Below are 10,000 nucleotides of genomic sequence, written 5' to 3' on the forward strand. Positions count from 1 at the left end.
TTAAATAAAAACGAGACTAATTTGAAATTCACTGTACACTATTTCCTATCTACACCCGCCCCAGGCCTGAATAAGGAGAGTCAAATATTCGGCAAGTTGATTTACCAAGAAGGGTCCAAACGACTCACTTTATTTAAGGGCCAACGTAGTGCTCACAGCACATGTATTCTGCTTTACAAGAGGGATATCCACCACAGTATCTAAATGTGATGAATATTTGGTAAACATAGAGCATTTTGCAAAGGTTCAGATAGGTAATGGTTTAACAAGGAATTGGTAGAGTCAATTCAAGACATGCAAAGAGGAAGACACAACTACTGACCATTTTGCAAATCATACAGCTACAGTAAAACGTCAATTTCCTAATTCCCATATTTTGTCTGAAAACTGGAATCATTCGTCTCCTTCCTATTGTTTTCTCTTTAATAACAAAGACAGTCTTTTTTTTTTTTTTTTTTTTTTTTTTTTTTTGTGTGTGTGTGTGTGTGTGTGTGTGTGTGTGTGTGTGTGTGTGTGTGTGTGTGTGTGTGTCTATGTGTGTGTGTGGCTATGAATAATTTCCCCAAAGTCTTGCAAATGCTGTTTAGACTTGCGTAAAGCACTTTCACTGTAAAAACTTCCACAAGTCCCTAAGAACGCTCTCGGTAGTGGGCATATGTTTGACATAAAACACGCATATCAAACTTAGCAATCACACTGTATGGAAATAGGATTTCCATTCAACTACGACCACTTACCCGTGGTCAGTTGTATGAAATAGATGTCAGTTATCACCCGCATTCGGATTGTTACCCTGGCTATTGGTGGAAGATCTGTAATACACTGCTTCATTATAGGATTATCTCAAAATCTTGAAATCGGTTTTCACAATGCAGCGATAAAACTTTCCAATCAGAAGCTTCTTTCGTACAGCGAATATTGATCATATAATCGCCATTGCTATTTACTAAAAATACCGTATTGTTAGGCCATTATTTCTTTTACCTTACTGACAATACAGCAGGGATCTCATATTTCACACTCAGTACAGGGATTGGTTTTCAATTCTAAATAAGCCACAGGGTATATCACTTTCATTACTGTATGTCAAACAGCTAGTTTCGGCGCTTCCCTTATGTTTGAAGGTTAATTACATACTGACGTATCGTTGTACTGTTGTGTTTTTTTTTTTTTGTTGTTGTTGTTTTTTTTTGGTTTTCGTTTGTCCATCTACCATATATATTATTTTATAATATATAAAATTAAAAAATTTAAAATAATATGGTGTGGTGTGTGTGAATATAATTTATATTTTTGTGTTTTGTGTGTGTGTTGTGTGGGGTGTTTTGGGTGTGGTGGTTGTGTTTTGTGTGTATTATATATATATTTTTTATATAAGAAGAGGAAATACTAACACACTCGTGAAGAATTTTAATCTTTTTTATAGACGTTTTAAAGGGGCATAAATAACCCCAAAAATTATTTTAAATTTGAGAAAAAACCATTAAAAAGTCAGTTTGAAAAAATTTAAAATCCCCCGGTTTTATTAGGTTCAAAACCAAATTACAAATAGAAAGATAAATGAGAAAAAAAATTTTACCGATCCAAGAACACAAAGGAAAAAACCCTTTACGGGACGGGGCCCTTTCCCGCTAAAGGAAAAACCCCCTTTTTTCTGGGGAAAAAATAGAGAAACTTCTCTCCCCCACCACCCTTTCCCCAACACAAAAATTTTCAAAAAAAATTATATTCCCATTTTCCCCCCGTCCGGACCCTTTTCATCTCGAAACCCTTAGCCCAAAACAAAAACAACACAACCAACCGAACAAACCTTTTTTAAACCCAAGGGGCCTTCCCTCAAAACCAACACCCTTTTTGGGTTTAAAGTTTTTGACTTTTTTTTTAAATTTAGGTTTTTTTTTTTGGTTGTTTTTTTTTCGTTGTATAATTTTAAAGTAAATTCCTTTATGTTTTTTTTTGAAATGCCGCTTTTTTATGTTTTCTTTTTCTTTTGGTTTTATTTTGGGGTCCCCATTTTTTGTTTTTGTATTTTAAAAATTATTGTCAAACCCTTGATTTTTTAAAAAAGGGGTTTTTTGGTTTTTTTACTAATGAGGGGGAAGGTTTTTAGTTTATGCCTTCGAAACGCTATAAAAAAGTTTTGAAATTCTTCACGGGGGGGTGTATTGGGTCTCCCTCTTCAACTTACGTTTCCGACGGATGGCAAAAACCGCATACAGAAAATATTAAAATAAATAAATAAAAAATATATATATTATATAAAAATAAAATATAAAATGTTAAAATTTTATATATATATTCAAAAATATATATATTATAAAAAATTATATAGTAAATTTCTACATTTGGGAAAACCCCTTTTAAAAATTCACTGGGGAAAAAATGGGGGAAAAAAAGGGAAGACAGGTGATCGCCCCTTTTGGGGACGGAAAACAACGGGGTCAAAAAAACAAGTTTTTGAAAATTTTGTGCGCTCGTGCACTGAAACACTTGGCCATATAATATATTTTCATTCTTCTGTGTTTTTCATCCCCGGGTGCGAACGTTTTATGTATATCTCCTAAACTTGGAACTTTTAACTGTCGGCACCGACGCCGTGAGCCATAACAGAAAACGACAGCAAAATTTTGCAGAAAAATGTCGAGGTGCTTTTAGTTGCATCATGTGCACAAGGAGCAGGCCCGGGGAAAAACTTTTTCGTAGGCCGCCAAAATTGCGTCATTTTTCTATTTCCGGGGACGTTTACGCCCGGGGAAAAAGGCCGGGCAAGATGGGGGGGGAAAAAGTGGGCGGGGGGTGGTGGCCGGCGGGGGGTTTTGGGGGGGGGGAAGGGGCGGGGGGGGGGGGCTTGTTTGGGAAATTATTTGGGGCCCATTGGGAAATTACCCGGGGAACTGTGTGTCGATTTCGGTTTTGGAGAGGGAAAAACTATGGCGACGGTGCAGCAGGGGATCCCCACCAGTGATGGCGCCTGCGAGTAAGAGAGCGAGAACGGAAAAGCGGGCAAAAAATTTGGAAAGATTCAAAGTTTATCTTTCCCCCGATCTTTATGGTATTTCAAAGGGGCCTTTTTGGGAAACCTTTTCCGCCTTCCCCAAACTTTTCCCTTTACTGCTCCTGCGAGGAAAATTCTCAAACCCAAAGGGAGCCCCAGTTTTTCTCTTTGGGGATTTGCGGGGGAAACTGCTCACACGGGCCCCCGGGCCCTGCCCCACCCCTCCTCCCCTCTTTTTCCCCTTTTTTTCTTTCCTTTCCCGTTTATTCAATTCCCCTCCGTTTAATTTCCCAAAACCCCCACCCTCTCTCCCCCTTCTCTTTTTCTGTATTATATAATATTTCCCAAAAAATTATAATTTGGGGTTTTTTTGTGACTTTCCGCCTAGTCCAGTTTTGGTTTTGCGCACAACCAAATAACCTCCAAATCATGAATTTAGAAAGGCCGATTTTCTTTCAGTGGAATTTAAATTTTGGGTATTGAAAAAAAAAATATGTGTGTTTTGTGTGGTTGGTGGTTGTTGTTGGGAGGGGCTGTGGGGCGTTCCGGGGCGTGTAATTTTGTTGTGGGGTTTGTTTTGTGGTGGTTGTGTTTTTTTTAAAAAATAAATTTAAAAATTATATATAAATAGTGTTTGGGGTTTGGGTGTTGTTTGGGGTTTTATATTAAATTATATATATTTTATATATTTAATAAAAAAATATAATTAAAAGTAACCCTAAAAATAAAATATTTTATATATACAGATATTATAAAATATGTGTGTGTTTGGGTGGTGGTGGTTGGGGTTTTGTGGTTGTTTGCGTGTGTGTGTGGGGTTGGGTTTTGGGGTGTGGTGGGCGGGGGGGTGGTTGTGCGTGTTGGGGCGTGTGTGTGTGGGTGGTGTTGTTTGGGGTTGGGTGTGGGGTGGTGTGTGGTTGTGTGTGTGTGGTTTTGGGGTGTGTTTTGTGGTGTATGTGTGTGTATTTTTGTTGTATTTTTTGGTTTTGGGGTGTTTGTGGGATTTATTATTATAATAAAAAATATAATTGGGGGCGTGCGGGGTGGGGCCGCGCCTGCCCCTTCACTTTATGTCTCCCATCATCACCCATACCCCCTTTTCTCTCTCTTCGTCTCTCTCTCCTGTTCTCTTTCCTTCTCTCTCTCTCCTTCTCTCTCTCTCTCTCTCTCTCCTTTTCCCTCTCTCTCTCTCTTCCCCCTTCCCTTTTTCTCTCTCTCCCCCTTCCTTCTCTCTCCCCTCTCTCTCCTCCCCCTCCTCCCCTCTTCTCTCTCCCCCTTTTCCCCTCCTCTCCTTCTCTTTTTTCCCTTCTCTCTCCCCCCTTTTCCTCTCTCTCTTTCCTTCTCTCTCTCTCCTTCTCTCTTCTCTCTTCTCCTTCTCTCTCTCTCTCTCTCTCTCTCTCTCTCTCTTCTCTCTCTTCCTTCCTCTTCTCCTCTCTCTCTCCTCTCTCTCCTTCTCTCTCCCCCCCCCTTTCCTCTCTCCCTCTCTCTCCTCTCCCCTCTTCCTCTTCCCCCCCCCCCTTCTCCCTCTCTCTTTTTCTCTCTCTCTCCTTCTCTCTCCCCCCGCCTCCTCTCCTCCTCCCCTTTTTCTCTCCCCCTTTTCTCTTCCTTTCCTTTCTCTCCTCCCTCTCCCTCTTTCTCTCTTCTCTCCTCTCCCCCTTTCTCTCTCTCTCCTTCTCTCTTTTCTCCTTCTCTCTCTCTCCTTCTCTCGCTCTCCCCCCTCTCTCTCTCCTCTTTCTCCTCTCTCTTCTCCCTCTCCCCCCTCTTCTCTCCTCCCCTCTCTCTCTCCCTCCCCCTCTCTCCTTCCCCTTCCCCCTTTCTCCTTCCTCTCCTCTCTTCTCTCTCCCTCTCCTCTCTCTCTCTCCCTCTTTTCCTCCTCTCTTCTCTCTCTCCCTTTTTTCCCTCTCTTCTCTCTTTTTCTCTCTTTTTCCTTTTCTCTCCCCTTTCTTTCCCTCTCTCTCCTTCCTCCCTCTCTCTCTCCCCTTCTCTCTCTCTCCCTTCTCCTCTCTCCCCTTTCCCTCTCTCCCCCTTCTCTCTCCTCCCCCTCTTTTCCCCTCTTCTCATCTCTCTCTCCTCTCCCCCTTTTTCCTTCTCCTCTCTCTCTCTTTCTCTCCCTCTCCTTTCCTCTCCTCTCCTTCTCTCCCTCTTTTTTCTCTCCTCCCCTTCTCTCTTTCTCCCCCCTCTCTCTCCTCTCTCTCCCTCTCTCTCTCCCCCTTTCTCTCCCCCCTTCTCTTCCCCTCTCTCCTCTCTCCTCCTCTCTCTCTCTCTCTCTCCTTTTTCTCTTTCTTTTCCTTCTCCTCTCTCTCTCTCTCTCTCTCTCTCTCTCTCTCTCTCTCTCTCTCTCTCCTTCTCTCTCTCTCTCTCTCTCTCTCTCTCTCCTCTCTCTCTCTCTCTCTCTCTCTCTCTCTCTCTCCTTCTCTCTCTCTCTCTCTCTCTCTCTCTCTCTCTCTCTCTCTCTCTCTCTCTCTCCTCTCTCTCTCTCTCTCTCTCTCTCTCTCTCTCTCTCTCTCTCTCTCTCTCTCCTCTCTCTCTCCTCTCTCTCTCTCTCTCTCTCTCTCTCCTTCTCTCTCTCTCCTCTCTCTCTCTCTCCTCTCTCTCTCTCTCTCTCTCTCTCCTCTCCTCTCTCTCTCTCTCTCTCTCTCTCTCTCTCTCTCTCTCTCCTTCTCTCTCTCTCCTTCTCTCTCTCTCCTTCTCTCTCTCTCCTTCTCTCTCTCTCCTTCTCTCTCTCTCTCTCTCTCTCTCTCTCTCTCTCTCTCTCTCTCTCTCTCTCTCTCTCTCTCTCTCTCTCTCTCTCTCTCTCCTCTCTCTCTCTCCTCTCTCTCTCTCTCTCTCTCTCTCTCTCTCTCTCTCTCTCTCTCTCTCTCTCTCTCTCTCTCTTCTCTCTCTTCTCTCTCTCTCTCTCTCTCTCTCTCCTTCTCTCTCTCTCCTTCTCTCTCTCTCTCTCTCTCTCTCCTTCTCTCTCTCTCTCTCTCTCTCTCTCTCTCTCTCTCTCTCTTCTCTCTCTCTCTCTCCTCTCTCTCTCTCTCTCTCTCTCTCTCTCTCTCTCTCTCTCGCTCACTGTCTCTTGTCCGTTCTCTAGCAGACTCTCTTTTCTGCTCCGGCCATTCTCATGATTCTGAAACCGTGTTCGTCCTTCGTATCTTTATAGTCCTTTATGCGCGCCTCTGGGCCTTCCTGGTTATACCATCTCATTCCTGTTCCTGTTAAAGCCTTGCACCGCCTCCTTATTCCTATTATGATCATATATTTGACATAAATACCTGCTAGTTTAGTGTCTCTTAAGCTGTTAAAAGTTCCACGCGAGACGACATTAAGACACTTCCCACACGGGCACAAGCAAAACAATCTGGGCTAATTGGTTGTTGCAATAAAGTTTGGAAGCAATTACGAAGCAGCATCCACAAGTTGGGATCATGTAATCAAATTTTATCATAAGAGTAATGGTGAAAGTTGGCGTTTCGGAGAGTGCGATCGTGTGGCGAGGTTGCTTGGGAGAAAGGCCTGGTTCTCTTCAATTTCTCTCTATCTGTTGTTTCTCTCTCTCTCTCTCTGCCTCTCTCTCTTTCTCTTTCTCTTTCTCTTTCTCTTTCTCTTTCTCTTTCTCTTTCTCTTTCTCTTTCTCTTTCTCTTTCTCTTTCTCTCTCTTTCTCTATTTATCTATCTATCTATCTATTATCTCTCTCTCTCTCTCTCTCTCTCTCTCTCTCTCTGTCTTGTTATCTCTTGTTTTGGTATACGAGAAAAAAATAAAATGATGCTTCGTGTATGATATTTTAAAGTAGTTTTATCTTTGATGAAAGGCTGATTTGTTTCGGGAAAGTTTTCGAAATGTAAGCCAGAATCCTGAACATTTATCTCGCGGACAAACGGAACGGTCGCGGGAGCAAAACAAACGTCGATATATTTACAATTTTTCTTTCTTTTACAACAAATCTAAACATCCTAATAATAATAGCGATAACAATAATAATGATAGTAATAACAACATTAATAATAAAATACGAAGGTGAAAGAGATTACAAAAAAAGAGGAAATGGAAAGGTACGAAGTCAGAGCTGACCAACAATTTACAAAGTTGCAACAGAGGGTCCTGATTGACTTCACTTAGGGTGGAGCATATGACTCCAATTAGGGTAAAGTTGATTAAACACAGGCATAAGGGTGCGGGCCAGTCAATATTCTAGAGATCAAGGGCCGGCGTGTGAAGTTAGGGAAGAGGATTCATTTTGGCAGAAGGAAGCAAGGGAGAGGAGAAGAGCGAGAGGAAGAGGGTCGGGGTGCAATGCATGAGGGAGAAGGGAGGCTGCGGAGGGCGTGAGGCGAAAGCGAGGGAGGACGAGAGGATGAAAAGGGAAGCAAAAGACAGGGAGAGAGGGACGGCAGAGAAGTGGCACGGAGGTGTTGGAGAGGAGAGGAAGGTAAGGAGGGTCGGGGAGGAGGCGAAGGATGTGGGAGGAGGGGCAGGGATTGGGACTGAGAGCATGAGGCATGAGTGAGGGAGAGAACGAGAGGGAGATGAAGAGTGTCGGCTTAGAAGTGCAGTGCGGGGGAAGCGGAGGGAAAGGAGGAAAAGGAAGACAGGGAAAAGGAATGACTGAAGGATGGAAGATGAGAGCGAAAGTGAGGAAGAGAAGAAAATGAAGAGGGTCGGGATGGAAGCGACGGACGAAGGGAAAGGTGGAAGCGGAGAGCATGACGCGAAAGTGAGGGAGAAAGAGATGAGGAAATAGGAAGCAGAGACGTGATGAAGGACAGAGGGATGGAAGGGTAAGAGACAAGGGACAAGGAGAAGATAGGAAATCGGACAGAGAGAGGGAGAGATGAAAGAGAACAGGAGCGAAGAAAGAAATTGTGACAAACATCCTCATCATTATTGGGGAGCTAATTGATGGGGGCGCATTGCCACATCCACCCTTCGTTTCCATCTACGAGGGTCCCTCATGACGAGCAGCCAGGCAGGGGCTCTAGCTCTTCATGACAGGTTTGATCGATCTGTCCAAGTCACGCCTTCCTGGGTCGTCCCACGAGCCGCCTCCACCCAGGGTTCTCTCGAACAAAGATAACCTGGTGGGCAGGATCGTCCTGTGGGATGCGAGCCAGGTACCGCAAAGAGTTGGCAATCCCAGATTATGCAGATAATGTGTCCTGTACCAGTCTCACGTGTAACCATTGGTTGGTTGGACACATGATCCTGCCAACTGTACCCCATTATTCAGCGCAAGGACCTGTTACAAAAGGCATCAAGGCACATAGAGAAAACTGACAGTATCAGGACCTGAAGACACGTAGCTTGGTCCATCTGCACAGGCATCTCCAGATACGCTTGTTGAGAGAGTTCATGACTCCTGCTGCCAGGCCAATCCATTTACTGACAGTCCAGAGTCATGAACTACACTACCAAGGTATGTAAAGGTTCTCTGTAACTTCAATTTCCTCGCCACGCGCACATACCTACCAAACAGGTTCTCCTAGCAGGCCCTTAAAGTCCTGTATCTTGGTCTTGGTCCAGATGACCTCTAGTCCCAGGGGATTCACTTTATTGCTAAATGCATCTAGTGTTTCCAGAGACTCAGATAGAACAGCAACATTGTCAGCAAAATTAAGGTCAGTAACCTTAAAAATATCTTACTCCACAATGGCTTTAGACAGTAGCTCTCCACAGTATCCAGTCCATGCTAGTGTTGAAAAATGTTGGTGCAAGAACACAGCCTTGCCTCACTCTTAAACTAACAGAGAAGAAGCTTGACAGACCCCCACCACACTTTACAGCACTTCCAGTACCAATATACAGGCTTGCTATTAATCGAATAATCCTTGCTGATATTCCTCTCAGTCTCGGGATCTCCCAGAGTGATTCATGATGCAACATATCAAATGCCTTGAGGTCAATGTAAGCTTCAAGCAGCCCATGAACAAACTCACAATGGCACTCAACAATGACTCAAAACGCCAGGATACAGTCTATTGTGGACTTACAAGGAGTGAATTCAGATTGGTCTGGCCTCTAGCCTCCTGCAGATGGTCTCGGATCCGTCTCAGAAGAATTTGGGCGAGAACCTTGATTTTTGCTGTGCAGTGTGGTGCCTCAGTGGTTGCTGCAGTCATATCGATCCCCTTTCCCCTTCCAGAGAGGGATAACCACGCCCCTCATAAGGTCAGGGGAAAGGGTACCAGCCAGATGACAGCCAGGACATCCTTCAAACCCAAAGCCATAGGTTCACCACCAGTCCTTTAACAGTTCAGCAGGGATGCCACATATACCTGCTGCTTTACAACTCCTCAGCTTGGAGATCGCCCCTCTAACTTCAGTTAGGGAAGGTGGATCCTTGCTGATGAGTAGGTCCGGCATAGGAATCTCGATACTACCTGCATCCAAGGTAATTGTTGGTGCAATTACACTCTGCAGTTCTGGAGGATCCTCCAGCGAGTGTTATCGAGGATGTGGTCGATTTCCTTGCCACATTACCCACATCGCTGATAGTTCCTCTGCCACCTCCTTCACGTCAGGTGAAGGAGGTGGTAGCGGATAAACATACAACGCAATAAGAGACATGAAGCCAAATGCAAGTTTCAGTCTTAATGCTTTGTATGCAATAAGATTGAAAGGTTAGAGGTTACTCAATATGCATTGAGTAACCTCTTCTACCGAGAGCTGAAGTCTGCTGGAGATGGCTATGGCTACTCCCTGGAGATAGTGACCATCGCTGCGGCCAACCAGTGTTGCCACCCACACTGATCGTGCCGCTGCCAGGTCTTCTCACCTCTGAGAGAGCAGCCATCTCTGCTCTCAGCCGCTTCAGTTTCCTTGACAGAAGTGGTAACCGATCATCCTGCCACAAAGAGCTAAATCCCCACCCTGACGGTTTGCCTTTGGTTAAACCTGGGGTTGTCACTCTGGGTGGACCATACCCCCGTCGACGTTGCCCCATCTGGAGAGGGGTGGTTGGCTACAGATCCCATAATCCGTCTGTGGGGTTCCTATGGACTTTGCCCCACAAGCCTCACACC

The sequence above is a fragment of the Penaeus chinensis genome, chromosome 2, assembly GCF_019202785.1.
Source record: "Penaeus chinensis breed Huanghai No. 1 chromosome 2, ASM1920278v2, whole genome shotgun sequence".
In the NCBI taxonomy this organism is placed as follows: Eukaryota; Metazoa; Arthropoda; class Malacostraca; order Decapoda; family Penaeidae; genus Penaeus; species Penaeus chinensis.